This window comes from Molossus molossus, unplaced genomic scaffold (genome assembly GCF_014108415.1).
Source record: "Molossus molossus isolate mMolMol1 unplaced genomic scaffold, mMolMol1.p scaffold_m16_p_3, whole genome shotgun sequence".
Lineage (NCBI taxonomy): Eukaryota > Metazoa > Chordata > Mammalia > Chiroptera > Molossidae > Molossus > Molossus molossus.
The window spans coordinates 75,330,421-75,348,766 of record NW_023425366.1 but is presented as its reverse complement, the minus strand read 5'-3'; the positions used below and the strand labels follow the sequence as shown (position 1 = coordinate 75,348,766).

Here is an 18,346-nt window from a genome sequence, read left to right as displayed (position 1 = left end):
TGTTGTGGGTTCAATTCTTGGTCAAGGCACATATCTAGGTTGTGGGTTTGATCCTCAGCAGGGGCTCATATGGGAGGCAACCAATCAATGTTTTTCTCATATCGCTCTCTCTCTCTCTCTCTCTCTCTCTCAAATCAGTAAACTTATCATTGGGTGAGGACTTTTTTAAAAGCCATTTCTATTATGAGGAGTTCCAGGATTTGCCAAGCAGAACTAGTTGCCTCTTTCTGTGTGCTTCTACTACCCTTGCCCACACTACCATTTTAGTATTTTCAGGCTGTACTGTCATTACATGTCAGGTGTATTTAGAACACCTAAGTGCTTAGAATAAATACTCTACTCCAGTCACCAAACATAATTTTGGGTACCAATAGGCTATGAAATGCTCAGTGAATGGATGAAAGAGAACAGTATGTGTGTACTGTTATGAGAAAGATCTGAGAGCACTACTCTTAGAACTAGGGTTAGGAGAAAGATAGGAGTGGGTAGAGAATAGAGTCCATAAAATATTGCCTATAGCACAGCTTTGTCTATGAAGAAACTAGTCATAAAACTCTCTTATCTTCTTACGTACATACCATCACACATCACCTTGATGTGTATTATCTAATTTGAATGTAAGACCATTAAAAATTAATATTTTAATCCATAACAATTTTTATAAGAAACATATTGAATTGAGTAAATTTTTTTTTTTAATCCTCACCCGAGGATATTTTTCCATTTTTTGTACAGATAGAGTGGGAGGGAAAGAGAGGAAGGGAGAGAGAGAGAGAAACATCGACGTGAAGGGACACATCGAGTGGCTGCCACCCGCACGACCAACCAGGGCCGGGGACAAACTGCAACCGAAGTACGTGCCCTTAGCGGGAACCGAACCTGGGTCTCTCCGGACCGCAGGCCGACGCTCTAACCGCTGAGCCAAATTGGCTAGGGCGAGTAAATTTTTACTCTCTTAAAAGGCAAATTAAAAAACAAAATGAGAATAAAAGTACTTATTCTAATTTCTAAAGAACTTTTATTAAGAATGAGTTATAATTGGTCCATATATTTTAAAAGCAGAAAATTTTTAAATTATAAAATGGCTTATATATTTTTAAGCCTAAAAAAGTCATGACAAATACACTGCCAATTTAATGGAATATACAATAAGTGTTAATTTAAATAAAAACAAGGAAGATTTTGAAAAAATATCAATGACCCTCATAAAAAACAAACAAACAAACAAAAAAAAACAGGCTGTGTTTCTTCCCATGTGGTTATCTAAATATGCTTTGTGTTCTAAACCCTCTTTGAACACAACTTGATCAATGCTTAAAAATAGAAAAAAGAATGCATATAAACAAAGTTAATATAATTTGGTACTTTCAATGCATGAAACATAGTAAATATGTATTATGTATACATATATATCTAGTTTCTGTGGTGACCAGGTCACTTAGAATATATTTTGCATGAACAATAGTACACAGTCATCACTTTGAATTTCCTGACCTATCTTTTTCTGCTTAATGCTGCATTTGCAGATTTTAGTAGTAATATTTAGCATATCTTATAAACTATATTAATGTTGTCTGTCTGAAGCTCAACAGTTACTTAAGAAAAAAATTAAATTTTCTTTGAAAAGTTTTATTTAATTAAAAAAATCTTTGAGATTACAGCAAAACAAAAATAAATAAATAAAAATATGAAAGATTCAGTAAATTACACAATTTATTTAATTACCCATAGCTTTTAAACTAAAAATATAGAAAAGTTGCACTTCTATATTTATAAAGCTATGCCTTAAATATAATAATAAACTAATTAAGCTAATATGTTTATAATGTCAATATAAGTTTATAATATTAGAGAAAGAACACTGATCCAGGCACCTGGGGTCCTAATGTGTTCTTCTCCCTCCCCCCACTCCCTTTTTCCTCTGGTAATCACCATGTTGTTGTCTGTGTCTATGAGAGGTTTTTTTTTTCTTAATCCCTTCACCTTTTTCACCCAGCCCCTAACCCCCCTCCCTCTGATAGCTGTCATTCCATTCTGTGTACATGAGTCTGTTTCTATTTTGTTTGTTAATTTATTTTGTTGATTAGATTCCACATATAAATGAAATCATATGGTACTTGTCTTTCTCTGACTGACTTATTTCACTTAGCACAGTGTTCTCCAGGTCCATCCATGATGCTGCAAAAGCTAAGAGTTCCTTCTTTGTTTATGGCTGAGTAGTATCCCATTGTGTAAATGTATCACTGCTTTTTTATTCACTCATCTACTTATGGACATTTGGGCTGCTTCCCAATTTTGACTATTGTAAATGACAGTGCAATGAACATAAGGGTGCATATATTGTTTTGAATTGGTATTTCAGGTTTCTTTTTTTTTATCCTCACCCTAGGACATTTTTCCATTTTTTGTTCAGAGTGGGAGGCAGAGAGAGGAAGAGGGAGAGAGAAACATCGATGTGAAAGGGGCACATAGAGTGGCTGCCTCCTGCCTGACCCAACCAGGGCTGGGGACAAACCACTGAGCCAAACTGGCCAGCGCAGGTTTCTTAAGATATATTCCAAGAAGTTGAATTTCTGGGTCATAAGGTACTTCCATTTAAATGAGAAATGTAGAGGTAAATAGATGACATTGTAATTAAGTACTTTAAAGTAATCTTTGTTGAAGTATGACTACAGCTTGGGCTGCATTCAACATTAGCAGAGAAAGAGAAATAGACACTTTGGAGGTCATAAAGTATATGTAATGGACAGAAAAACAAGACTGAAGAATTTTGCATCTCTTTCAGAAGGAGCCATTTGACAGAATAACATTTTTGTATTTTCATAAGAAAAAAGTCATAGGCAATTAGAAAAGATAAGGTATATAAATTATAAATTTTTTCTGCAAAGAAAGAGATTTAATACTTACTTGCTGGGGGTCAAGGAAGAAAGAGGTAAGTTAGGGAAACATTCCTTACTTTTGCTATAGCTAAAGCTTTTTGTGGTGATATATCCAAATTTGCATTACAAAAAATGTTCTAATTACCATTTTTATAGTCAGAAAAAGCAATGCATAAATATAAATTGCTGTTGCTAACAGTAGGTGAGAATTGAGCAACATTTTACACAATTCAAAAAAGGAAGGAAAGTATTATTATTATTTTTAAGTTGAAGCACCAGATCAGCACTGTGTGTTTCACTCAAAGTTTACAGTTCTATACAACACACATTGAAACATTACTTTTGTAAAAATTACAAGAACTGAGTCCCATTTACTTATCATTTTATTCTACTGAAATTCTATTCATTAGATACTGCTTCATAATGAAACTCTAATTCATAGAGGATTATCACAGTGATGGTGTTGTTAGTATTTGGCTTATACTTTGAAAATTGAAAGTTAAGTGACCAAAATGTATATAACATTGATTTAAGCAAGTACTAACATCAAGAGTGAGAATCAGAAGAAACTGTGAATGTTGTGTAAAGAGTTTAGAGCACAATGAGGTGTAGAAGTATAAATATAACACATCAACTCTAACCAATCTCAGAAAATATTATTTCCTCCATCTCTATTTAATCCAAAGATGCTGGAATCTCCCAAAAGATAATTATCATTGTATTACATTGCTTAGCATCATGGCTCTTCAATAAATGGTGTTGGGAAAACTGGGTATCTACAAGCATAAGGTTGGTGGGAATGTAAATTGGTACAGCCATTATGGACAACAGTATGAAAGTTTCTCAAAAAATAAAAACAGAACTACATATGATCCAGTAATCCTACTTCTGTATATCCAAAGGAAATTAAATCAGTATCTTGAAAAGATATCTGCACTCTCATATTCATTAAAACATTATTCACAATAGCCAAGATAGAGAAACAACCTAAGTGTCTGTCAATAAATGAATGAATAGAATAAGTATCTCTCTCTCACACACACACACACACACACATAATATTATACAAACATAAAAGAGGAAATTTGGCCATTTCCAACAACATCAATAAACCTGGAAAACATGCTAAGTGAAATAAGCCGGACAAAGAAAAAGGGAAGACAAATACTGTTTGATGACACTTATATGTGGAATCTAAAACAAAAAGAAATTGTCACCCTCAAAGAGAAGAAGGGTGATTTTCAGGGGCTAGGTAATGGAGTAAATGGAAATTTGTTTGTCATGGTTTCAAACATTCAGCAATAAGATGAGTAAATTCTTGGGATAACGTATATCTTGCTGACAATAGTTGAGATTGTATTGTATCCTTGAAATTTGCTATGATAGTAGAACTTAAGATTCTCACCATATAACTATATGAGGGAATGGATGTATTAATTAAGTTGATGGGGGGATACTTCTACCAAGTATACATATATCAGATCATCACATTGTATACTTTAAATGTATACAATTTTATTTTATTATACTTCAAAAAAGCTGTAAATAAAGAAATGGCACGAAATAAAATCTACGCAAAGAAACAAAATAAAAGTATAGTGGGTTTTCTTATTTTATTTATTGAGGTTACATTGATTATTAAAATTATATAGATTTCAAGTGGAGTTTCTTTTTTATTTTATATGTTAGGTAATTTTAAGTCAATGAACAGTTTTTTAAAAAACATCTCATTTTTATAACTGAGTTACTTCTGCTGTGCCCACTGACAGTATTTACTTACATAAAAGAAAAAGTAAATATAGAGTTCCAGAGTTCTTCTATGTTTTCATGATTTAAGCTTATTATACTGAAAAGATTTAAGAACTTAAAGTATTTCTATACTTGCAGTGAAAATTGCCCCCCACACACACACACACACATTTTGGTAGTGTTTCGAAGTATGAAAATGCCACCTTGGTGTACTTTGCCTTTTAAAGATTTTTCTTAAATGACAATTTTCTAATTTCCATTTTTTATATAAAGGTACCTTATGAGCCCTCAAGGTAGTGAAACAGTTCATTGGAACAACAAAAAAATCATATACTAAAATATTTTATACTATTGATTTATTTTGTTGAATGTAGAGAGAAACTAAAGTGAATGATTCTATATGATATCACATTCAGATAATTTTGCTTTACAATATAAGTATAAAAGGATTCAGTTATAACTAATACAATTTTGAAATAACTAAAAAAAGTTTATTTTAGAAAGAGAGGAAGGGAGAGGGAGAGAGAAACAGAGACATCCATGAGAGAGAAACATCAATTTGGATGCCTCCTGCATGCCCCCCCCCCCTGGGGGTTTGGCCCACAACCTGGGCATGTGCCCTGACTGGGAATTGAACCAAGACCTCTTGGTTTATGGGTCGATGCTCAACCACTGAGCAACATTGGCCAGGCTCAAATAAGTTTTTATTGAACTAGATGGAAATTAATATCACCAGAGACAATAATATGAGTGGGGGGTGAAGTGGGAGGGATACCTCTTACTTTTGTTGCTAGGATTTTTAGTTTTTCTAGTCCTGATCTACCTTTTACCATGTTTATTATGGGACTATGTTTGTTAATCCACTTTGTCTTTTTTTAAACACCCATCCTTGGGGGGAAATGGCAATGTTTATTTCTTTATTACTCAAGTCTTATTTTAGGTTGAGTAAAAAAAGTTACATCAGGCAATATTTCCCTCAAGGCATTGCGTAATTTTTTTATTAGTATGCCTTCATTCTAATAACTAGGTGTTCCTATTTGTAATTTAAAATATATTGTAATTTGAACATCAACATTTTCTTCTTATATGTGGAAATTTTAGCTGCTTCCAAAGTTATAAAGTCCTGATTTTTTGCAATCTCCTTTGACCTAATTGTATTAGTCATTATGTTCTACTTGGATGACATTAAACTCCTGAGTTTTTAATTACTCCACTGATATTTATCTGCTATAATTTTCCTTTATATAAAATAATTATTGATTGAACTATCAGCATTTTTTACAAACTAAAACCTAGACAATAGTTCATGATCCACTATATACTTTATATAGATTGGCTATGGCTATCAATGTATGAATTTAATTAAAGGTAATATTGCAATAACATAAGTGGGTGGGAAATGATAAAAATGCCTTTTACAGAAGTGCTTATAACAAACTCATTTATTTAAATCAAACCAAATAGTTCTCAGCTTGCAGGGTTATTAAAATACATCAAATCCAAAATATAATATTCACATGCCATACTCAGATGTATTTGTTCCTAATCTAACAACCAAAAAATAAGTCAAATTATGTGACAATTAAAAAGATAAACATATGAGCAAATGCTGAAATGGTTATCTTATGAAATGTTAAGCATATCCACCCTTTGGGAACAACAGAACTGTCTCATTATATATTAGTTCTACTGAGAGATATGGCATATCTTAATGTTGGTCAAATGGTTCAGGCTAATTAAATCACACACCCACACAGACAAATGAATAATTTGCTTGCTACAGCAACACTATATCAACCTAGCCATGTGTGGATAAATGTTTGCTTCATGTCAGAAAGCAGGAAGGTATCCGGGAGCAGTATTGTCCAAAGCACAGTCACAGAATTGAAAATGATTAACCCCTATTAATTCTACGACCAAGTGGCTTCACCTGTAAGAGATTCATCTTCATCCCTCTTTCCCTCATATGTAAAATAGGAAAATAAAAATCACCTTTTAAGAGAACTAACAGAGGTATATTAGAAATGCAGGGGACATCTGACACTTCAATAGTGTTTAATATCTGGTCACTGCTTTTACAGCCCTGTCATTTTCCTCATAACTGCAACTGCAAATGCTGTTATTGGTGGTGTCGACCACCAACTTTTTGCACCGGAAAACAATTTCTTTGTAAACTAAGAAAATGGCTAATCACTTACAAGCTAAAACAGCCAAATACTATTGTGGCCCTCTTTTAAAATGCTTTCTAAAAAGTGATATGAAATTAGTGGGATGGATTTTATAGTCCCTTAATGGTCTCTGAGTGCTGAAATAAAAGCCATGCAAAGATCTGCTGTGTTTGTAAAAATAATTTAGTGATTTTTTCACAATTAAAATCTGATATGTAAAAATCTATTAAAATGTTTGAGAAGCTTTATAAAATAGATTATAAATATTATAGATACTTCTATTAATATAAAAAACAAAACCTGAAGTTAAACAAAACCAATTACTGCATTTAATTTGGTGATTTCAGTAAAGTAATATGTTATAAAGACAAAGAAATGTCCTAGAAAGGTCAGTACTCATATCACCATTTATTAGTAAATAAGTAGAGAAATATATCAGAGACTGATTTCTCCTGTTTTCCAGAAATAGGAAATGAAGTGGAAATTGAGTGACTCATGAGTATTTAAGAAAGATGTAGTAAAAATTTATCCATATAGTATTTTTTACTGTTTTTACAAAGTAGTATAAAAGCCTTAGAAGAAATTAATATCAAATACATTTGAGCAAATAAAAGAAAACACTTCACACAGCATTGTGGAAATATATTGCCTTCAGAAGGTCACAAAGTCAAAAACTGTAACTGATTAATAGGACCAATAATAATATTTGTATTGGCCAACATGAGGAAGTTGGGGCCAGCTCCATGCTAGCTTCAGGGACTTTTCTCTGAACTTCATCCAAAAGTACTTTCTAGTTTGGGGGCCCTGAGTGTGTTTAATTAACTCTGTCTGACCCAGTCACACAGAGTAAAGACATCAATCTATCAGATTTGGCTCACTTTCTTCCAAGGAGTTGTAGGTGAAGGTCTTCTACTTATTTTTGGACTAGCCAAAGCAAATTGCCTCTTTTTCCAACACACACACACAGACACACACACACACACACAGACACACACACACCAAAGAAGAAAATATGATGTGGTAAATTCAACACTTTGACTTACACTGATGAGTCTATAAAATTCCTGTCCTGACTCTGTGGACACAATGTAATATAATAGACAACACCCAGAGTGAAGAGTCAGAAAATCTGGATTAAAACAAAGTGTCTTCCTTTACTGACTATGGGACTTTGGCAAACCACTTAACTTCTCAATGTCTTAGTTTGTTGAAAAATGGAAACAATCATAATAAAACTCTACTAGGAATAGAAACCCTAGGTCATTAATAAAATGTGTAGTGCTTTTTTGTTGAAAAATCTGTTCATAATTGGGGCACTCTATCACATATAAATATAAAACAAAGCTTATTTGGGACCTTCTTGTCTTTTTCCTTTTTCATAAGTTTTCACTTTTTCTAAATAGTAATGCTCTCCACCATGTGCCAGGGCTGTGCCACTCCTTTTCCCACCAGTGGAAGGGCGTACTTATTCCACATTATTTTATTTGTGCCCCTTCAGTAAAACTGCTGCCTTAATAAAATGAAACTAAGTAGATGAAGGTTGAAAATGGGAAAATGACCCACAAAGGGAGATACCTGACTTGCGGTCATAGTCTCATTTCTCATTCCCAAGATTCACGTTCACTTTACATACTTCTCTCAATTCACCAAGATGAATTCAGAAGTTTCTCGCATCAACCATGGATGATGGGTAACTAAATTATAGATGCTGTATTTTTTATTTTTTGGTAGAGACAATAAAATGGGCAACAAAATAATGAAACCCTCCTCCATAATATAGGTGAAGCAACTGCCTAGTGAGAGACATTTCCCAACCATCCCTGCTTCTCGTACAGTCTTCGGCATCCAGATGGAGTGAAGTGATAGAGCAATCATAAAATGGAAAAAACCTGGTCTCTGAATAAATACATAAAGGAAACCTGCCTGCCAACCACGACATGTATATTGAACTCCTTAAGAGTTAGAAATAATTTTTTTATTGTGCTAAGCCACTGAAATTGTAGGGTTTAGTTTTAAAACCTACAAACATTGGTATTTTGGTGGTGATTGCATTAAATCTATAGATTGCTTTGGGTAGTATGGACATTTTAATGATGTTAATTCTTCCAATCCATGAACAAGGTATATGCTTCCACTTTTTTATATCTTCCTCTATTTTTTTTTTTTTTTTCAGTGACCTGTAGTTTTCTGTGAAGAGGTCCTTTACTTCTTTGGTTAAGTTTATTCCTAGGTATCTTAATCATTTTGCCGCGATGATAAATGGGATTGTCTTTTTAGTTTCTCTTTCTGTGATTTCAACATTGGTGTATAAGAGATGGCCTGGAAGGACCTGGAGAGTATTATGCTACGCAAAACAAGCCAAGCAGAGAAAGACAAATATCACATGATCTCACTTATTTTTGGAATATAATGAACTAAACAAACTGCTGAACAAAATTAACCCAGAGACATGGAGGTGGGGTACAGACTGACAAGCCCCAGAGGAGGGGAGGGGGCTTGAGGGAGAAGAGATAAACCACAGAACTTACATGCATGTATACATGACCATTGAACATAGACAACAAAGCTGGGGATGGGGCAGGGGGAAGAGGGTGTTAATGGGAGGAAAATGAGAAACATCTGTAACAAAAACAAATTAATAAATAAAAAATAAAAAAAATAAAATAAAAACTACAAACATAACTCCACAAAATGCCCAATTATACACATTAATAACTTTAGACCATACAAATAGACACTTACAAGTGCTGGGAATAGAAGAAAAAAAAATAGTGAGTATGAGACAGACCTTGGTAATCTGAACTCCCACATTTGCACCCTACCTCTTGCTCTGCTTCCATATGCAGAATGTATCTTAGCACCTTCTATTCAGAAGCCATACATCTACTTTCCCAAAGACAAAACCCAAGAGAGTGAAGCCCATAGAAGAATGGGTATTTATCTACTACTGTAAAGCTTACTCTATACATCTTCATTTTCTTTCTAATGATCAGCCTCTTCTCACTATGAGTAAAAGAAGAGATGACTTACCCCTTAAAGAAATACTAAATCTACTCACAAGGTTGTTTTCTAACCTAAAGATGATAAAATAAGTACTATCTCAACTTCGTAGAAACTCCAACATTCATCCTAGAGAAAGGTATAAAATGTATAGTATCAAAAGCATAGTTTCATTACAACTCATTTTTTTCATTTTATAAACATATCTGATCAATAAGACAAAGGTCAGACAACTTTTTCTGTGAAAGGCCAGATAGTAAATATTTTAGGCTTTGCAGGACATGCAGTATGTTCCCACTGCTCAAGCTTTCCATTGTAGCATGAACACAGCTATTGATAGCACATAAACCAGTGAGTGAGACTATGTTCTAATAAAACCGTATTTATGGAAACAGCGGTTGGCTGGATTCGGTCCACAATTATTTTATCGATGCCTGATACAAGAAAATAATTATTTTCCTGTTCTATTTGTTTGCTTCTATTCATTTCCAGTGACCTGTCCATTATTACATATTGGTTTTATAAAATTAAAGTATATATATATATGGGATGCTATAAGTGGAACTTTGTTGATCCAAATAACAACAGCCCTCCCCCAATCAAGTACTAATTTAATTATTTAAAAAATATAGTGGATACATATTATTATTCTATTACCAATATAATTGATATTTGAATATGTGCCAAGGGCATTTCCAAATTGACATTTTTATGAACCCCCAAAATAGACCAATCTGTCTGGTGAGTTAGGGAAGGGAATAGGTCATTACCAGCCTCTTCTATGGAGGAAAACCCCAGTAAAACAGAGTTTGGTAGATTCTGGGAGAGCAGAGAGTATACTCATTGTGTGCAAACTCAGTCCCAAGATTAAGGAAAGAGAAAATGGTGAATACCAATCTCTAGCCTTTTGTTTGTTTGTTTTCTTTTAAGCCCCACTATGCCAGTTAAACCTTTCTGTCCAATGTATTCCCATCCCAGGTGGCATGATGGGGGGCTGGGATAAAGTGGGAGAGATTAGCCATCCCCCAGATAATCTGTTACAGGAATTAAAGAAACAATGTAAACGAGATGTGGAACAAAAATATCAGTTGCACTACATGATAGGGTTGCCACAAAATACCAAAATCAAAGTAAATAGTCTCATACACTAAAGTCTAATGTTTAATGCCACAGGGTTTAGCTTGGACCAAAGATGCTTTACTTCATCAAACACTACTTTCTGTTTATTTCTCATATATCTTGGCCCAATGTACAAGATATTGAGGATACCATCTTCATGTAGTACCAAAAAAAAAATGCTTTTTCGTCATGTTTATTATATCCAATCCTGTATGAAAAGTTTTCTGTGCTTCATCACATCCCCAGCAGAATTAATTGATTCCTTTTCTAGTGTTTCATTGAAATACTCTCAATATGCCAGAAGCCAATTCTTAATACAGTATTATGATTGATTGTACATATTTGTTTTTCCTTCCTCAGTTGACCATGATTTACATACTGAGTTTCTAACATGTTAATTATGGTAAACTAGACAAAACAAATATGTACAATTATCCAGAATACCAAATATATATTAATACTATTAATATGTTTATAAATATATGAATATAATATTATTATAAATATGTTTTTGACTTTTGATAAGAATAATTACCTCTAAGGAAGGATGAAAATTATTAAGATTTCAATATCATGAAATGGGTGACTGGAATCTGGGAATTATGGAAAGTTTAAATATCTCTCTATTGAGATATTTAATATCAATATCTCAATATCTCAGATTATGTCTCCATGATTATAACTCTGTAAATTAAAACACAAAATATAAACTTTGTGTAGTTTTATAGTAGGAGATGGAAATCCAGAAAGAAAATTTAAGACATTAAACTGACAGATTGTGTGAAGGTATGAACAGTCATGGATTTTCTATCTTTGCAATATTAAACAGTGTTTAATTCTATGAAGATTATTTTAATTTACTAAATCCATCTCCAAATTCCTAATAATTTCTTGAAATAGTACCTTTTAAACAATATATAGTTTGATAATCTAAGATTTTAAATCACCGATTCATTATAGTTATTTTCTTTTAAATTATTTTAGTCCCCATATATGTTTATATATATCTGATCTTTGAATGTTATCAATTGCAAAATTGAAAAAATATCCTACAAAAGAGCAAAAAAACTAATATTCTGAGGAATCCGCCATATTTTTTTTTACAATTTCGTCATAGTTGATACATTGTTGGGACAATAGTGATGTGTGAGTAAAAAAACATGAACATCTTTATGAAAAAATAATATTTACCATAGAAAGAAAATAGATTTTTTTTCCACACATACTCTCTACCACCTATGCATGTGATTCATTGAGTAATATTGCATTTAACAAACACTAGTGGTCCTAAATTTCACAAAGTTATTATTATTATGTTTTAATCCTCACCTGTAGAAATTTTTCCATTGATTTTCAAGGGGTGAGGGGAGAGAAACATTGATGTGAGACATATCGATTGGTTGCCTCCTTCATGACCCTGGGCTCAGTCAAACCAGCCTGGGTGAGTAAGCTATTCTTATTTTATTTATTTATTTATTTATTTATTTATTTATTTATTTATTTATTTATTCTTTAGAGAGAGAGGAAGGGAGAGGGAGAGAGAGATAGAAACATCTATGAGAGAGAATATCGACGGGCCACCTCCTGCCTGCCCCCCACTGAAGATTAGTCTACAACCTGGGCACGTGCCCCTACTGGGAATTGAACCAGCAACCTCTTGGTGTATGGGTCGATGCTCAACCACTGAGCCACACCAGCTGGGTGAGTAAGCTATTTTTAAAAAATAACATGATAATGGTGGCTCATTTGATTGGATCGTTGTCTCATAAACCAAAAGGCTGCAGGTTTGATTTCCTGTCAGGGCACATATCCAGGTTGCGTGTTTGATCCCTGGTTAGGATGTGTAAGGGAGGCAACCTATTGATATTTCTCTCATATCAATGTCTCTCTCTCTCCCTTCCTCTCTCTCTAAAATCATTCTTTAAAAAATCATATCCTTGTGTGAGAATTTAAAAAATAATAATGCTAATGTCAATATTATGTTTAAAAACATAAAAGTAGTAATAAATATACTAAATTTTAAAAAGGTATTCAATCAATATTTATTGAGTTTGTAATATGTATCAGAGTAGGCTTTAATAGTCTAGAGCATACACATTTTCAAATAAGAACAAAAATTTACTCTGAAAAATACTCTCTTAGGAATTTAAATCTGTTAGCTTTTGATATAAACATATTTTTCTTATTGAATTTAAATAAATCTCAGCTCTATTTGTATATTCTCAATTAGGGAGTTTTACCTGAGAATCAGTAGTGAGAAATAATAAGTCAGTTCTAAATATGAGAGATAAACCAAAAGATCAGTTAGCTTTTTCACAAATGTCTTATATGCTCTCACCCATGTAGTATTTCTTTCAAACCTTTTCTTATTTTCTTATTGGGCTATTTAGTTAGAGCTGGATTTATTTACATTCTCTATATTTACTTTGTCAATCTTATGTACAAATGCTAGACCTTATGAAGAACATCTATGAGCCTAGAGGTGCTTGCACACCAAGCAAATAGAATCGCCTTAGTTAAGGTAGAGATTTTCAAATGCTGAATACATAGCATTTGTCCACCTTCAATGACATTCCTGAATACAAACACTTAGGGAAAACAATTAACTATTTCTGATTAATAAACAAAGCTGAGTGCAGAGTCAGCTTTCATTTTTACTGACAATAGTAGTTATAGGATACGGAAGGAGAATAACTCTAAGAGGACTATGAAAAATAGGTAATGTGAAGATAATATAATCTAAATATGGGTTTTCGACATCAGTTACCTGAAATTGGGCTGAGATGCTCCATTGTCTGCTAATTCATCAATAGACATCAAGAGGTCAACAAAACGTTTACAAAGCATCTCTGTTTTCCTTTAAATTATTCCAGGACTCCAAAGAAGTTACAACTGGTAAGAAAGGAGGGATGAGAGAAGATTATTGTAATCCCTCCATGTTCAAAGCCCACAAAGAGAGGTCCTTATGAAGCATTACTTTTTGTCTTTGAAAAATACATGAACTTGTTTTGGGGGTCTCTTATATAGCAAATTATGGTTTTAAATAGATAATTTTATTGATATACTATATTGATAATTCTTTTTTTATTTTTTAATATCAATATTTTAAAAACACTAATGTGAATGCAAAAATATACAAACCTTTCTCAGTGAGGCAAAGTATTATGAATGGATAGGAATAAAAATGTTTTTAATTATAATACTGTATGAATCAAATAAAATGTTTCAGTGAAATATTTTCTTTGAATTATCTTGTTCTGCTGTAAAGTACCTTTCCAACTAATACGTTTAGTCACTGTATATCAGAAGAAGAAGAATAAAACTAAAAATAACTATTGCACGATTTTTTTGAGTTGTCTTTGTTTTAGACATGAGTCAAATGAAAACCGTAAATGTCTATGAATAGTGATGTCCATGACCAATGGATCTTGTCTTAGGGACTTTAATATGGAATCAGTCAGCCTATAGCCTCTTCTAAATGGTCCACACCTGATTCACTCATTAACCCTAATCACAAAGGACCTATAACCACATCATTGTAACAATTCATATGGACCACAGACCCAAGAATAGCCAGTCAATGTATCAGCCAGCCTCAATACATCATATATCATGTAATCTGGTCTGTCAAAATTGGCTAAACCAATCAGATATCCTTTCTCAGAAATATAAATTAAGTAGTTAAGAATGGGAGTTCAAGGTGAAAGATGTAAATATTCGTAGAAACTCAAACTTTTGAGAAAACACAAGTTAGAATTATGAAGAGGCAAAAGCTATGAGTGAACAGAAGCTATTAATCACACACATGCTCTCACACCATGGAGGGAAACACAGTTGTGGCAAAAGGAAAGAAATGTTATATAAGGCATAGTGCTGCATGTTCATAGACATTAGTTGGAAAAGCTTATGTAATTCTACTCTTCTCTCTGCCCTTCTCAAGGCTGAGATGTTTGGCTTCTGTTTATAATACATGTGAAATTCTGCTCTTTATAAGCACATTAACTTAATTAGATAAGTGGCAAGGTATAGATTTATTCTGCAGTGTAGAATAAACAAAACAAAACCTTTGATTGTCTTTATAAAAATGAAGTAGAATGGAAAAATCCTCTTTTAAATGAGCTAGAAAGAAATTACAGTATAGCAAAGACAGTAAGTTTTGGTGCCAACTGCAAACCTTTCACTTAGTAGCCTTGGGATCTTCAGCAAGTTACTTAAAGTCTCTTGCATCTATTTCCACATCTATAAAATGGGAGTAAAAGCCATTTTACTCAGAGAGTTGATATAAGGAATAAATGTTATTATATCTAAAGTGCTTGCAGGAGTACTCAAGGTACAGTAAGATCTCAGGGACTGTTTTTATTAGTATGTTCTCATGATCACATACTATAAAATACTTATTTATCATCTGCATGTCTGACCACAAATACTCTCCTGATGTTTTTGTGTCAGAAAATAATGATCTTATATAATAATAGAATGGACATTAATAATGTATATTTCATTTTATAAGAATTTGTTTACAAAATTTGTTTGTAGGTTTATTTGAATGCAAACAAAGCCAAGATGCACATCCATTGTTTTTATAGTTGAGTCCACCATGTAGTTAATATTTATAACTCTCTTGTAGAGAAGAAGTAATAATTGGTCACAGTTCAACTCACAAACTGACACTGAGTAAAGGAACTGCAGAGTAATAATGTTCAACCATTAAACTTCCTGTAAGATACATAGTCAAAGGGAACATTGTCACTTATTGTGAGGCTTTGAACTATTCTAGATTACTTCCTTCTAGGAAAACATAGAATTTGAATGTTGAAATTTACTGTTGAATGTATTGTTGCCATAAAGTACATAATTAAAGTAGAAAGGTTTAAACAAATTTGAGAGAGAGAGAGAGAGAGAGAGAGAGAGAGAGAGAGAGAATGGATTGGAGAGAAGTACTAGAAAGAATAACAAACTAGATTACTGGAAAAAAATCATATTGGTTGTGAATTACTACTATTGATAAATATCCTCTTTATTCAAACTCTTTATTCAAAGCAGCAGAAAGAAGGCATTCCTAATTACCTGGGGGTTTCATCAGTTTGGGGAAAATGAATATATTACTTAGCACAACATACGATTTGAGGTTAAAACTCCTGCAAGTAAATTTATCATAAAGTTTAAATAGATAAATTATAGCACATGAAATCTTGAATATATATGTAAAAGCCTATAGCAATAAACATGTTCCAGAAAAACCTTCCATTTCCCTTGTTACTGATTTTACCCTCCTATTGGTTCAGTTAAACTTCAAATTATTGATTTCAAAGTAACATTGAGAATTGGTCTTATATAGCATGAATCTAACTAGCATGTTTGTTTTATCATTAATCTTGTTGGTTACTATATCATTTACTGTTCATTATAGCAAGATATAAATTGCACAAATTCTTAGTATTGTTAGTTTAGCTTGGCTGCTTTCTTTAGTGATACTAATTCTTCAGAGCAGTTGGGCGAAATCAATGTCTTATGAACCATTTATATTAAATTATGCTTGTTATATGATTGAATCAACAGTACATAGAGTTTTCTCAAGTTAATTGATCAACTCCTACAAAACAAATTAACATGATACATCAAACTTATGGAATTGTCATCCAGAAAGAACATAATAAACATCAGTGCTGAAAGAAAACCACTAGTCCCCCTGGAATACTGAAATTCTCAACCCTAATCAAATGGCTGGCTGAAAGTTATGGCAGAGAGAGTGCGAGTGTAAATTTAAAGGGAGATATTTATACTGTACAAGAAGGATTTAAGATATTTATGTCAAGTGATATAAACACACTTGTTGAAATATTTCATGCTTGTTGATACTCCTCCAATCACCTGTCCCTAATCAGTTAAGAAAAAATGAAATTAAAAAAAAATATATTTTCCTCCCTGGCTGATTGAAGATCAGCCAACATCATTAACAACACCATAACTATCTGGACCAGGAAATTCATGACCAACAGACCACTTCAGCAGAAACAAATGTCATCAACATCCTTTACCCTGGGAAGGCAACAGTACCTAAGACAGAAATTTGGGAAATACAAGCCAAAATGACAAGACCACACCAGATGTCATCTTTGTATTTGGATTAGAAGTCCATTTTGGTGGCAGAACAACTGGGTTTGGCACAATTTATGATTCCTTGGATTATGCAAAGAAACATAAACCCAAACATATACTTGCAAGACATGGCCTGTATGAGAAGAAAAAGACCTCATCAAAACAAGGAAAGAAATACAAGAGCAGAATGAAGGAAGTAATGGGGATTTCTAAGGCCAATGTTGGTGCCGGCCAAAAGTGAGCTAGAAGATTGGACAACAGAAGGAGTCAAGATTATTTACTGACATTATCTGTGGTGATTTGTGCAGATTTAAAAAATAAATGTTTCTATTGATTTTTTGAGAGAGAGAGAGAGAGAGACAAACATCAATGTAAGAGAGAAAAATCAATAGGCTGACTACTGCACCCCCCCCCCACACACACACACACTGGGGTTTGAGCCCACAACCTGGGCATTTGCCTTGACCAGGAATCGAACTGGGACCTCTTAGTTCATAGGAGGATGATCAACCACTGAGCCACACCAGATGGTCTGTGCAGTGTTTTCATGAGAGGATTAATAACCTAAAAACTTTTAAAACTCACTTAGGAAGTTGTTGTTTATTTTTTTAATTTTCTGTTTTTTACTAGTTCAATGGCTATGGAAGGAGTCATCTCCCTAAATTTAAATATTAGTAAATATTCTATGAGCCACCTATTATGCTTTAGCCAATTAACTCAATTTTAATATTGTTAAAATACATCTTTAATAAGAGGAGAATATCAAATTTATCCAACTGTGCTAATTATGCTTTATAATCATTAACACATATTCATTAGAGCTCTAGTATGTATTAAGTGTTAAAGAATATGAAATACTATAACTTAATATTGTCATTTTTTAAAAATAACCTAATCATTATTTTTTCATAAACTTGAGATTTTGAAAGTTTGAACCATGATAAATATATATATATGAGATTGACTAGAATTGTTTCATCATGTAAGCAATATTACATAATTAAATTAAGGAAATAACATGTTAAATCATTTGTGTTCATAATATGTGACTTAAAGAAAACATATTTAATCCTACATAAAATATTTTACCTTAAATACAATGTTAAGTTTAATCATCTGGCATACTTAAAGGAATAGTAATAAATAAGGGAAGAAATGAATGTGTTAAATGTAATTAATAAATAATCAGTTGTATCCAGCTAACTACATGGTATCTCACTAGGGAAGTTTGTGTCAAACTAGAGGAGAAACATGTTAGGATACTTTAGCTATGTTTCATAAAAATGATAAGAAGATGAGTTTCTCTGAACAGTATTCTGTTTCTCTATTTAG

The 18,346-nt window shown here is 32.8% G+C and overlaps 1 pseudogene; it reads left to right on the top strand.

The window, feature by feature from the left end:
* The window catches only part of LOC118642050, a 52,696-nt pseudogene extending 35,441 nt beyond the window's left edge, over nucleotides 1-17,255 (top strand).
* Nucleotides 17,256-18,346: the final 1,091 nt, after the last annotated feature.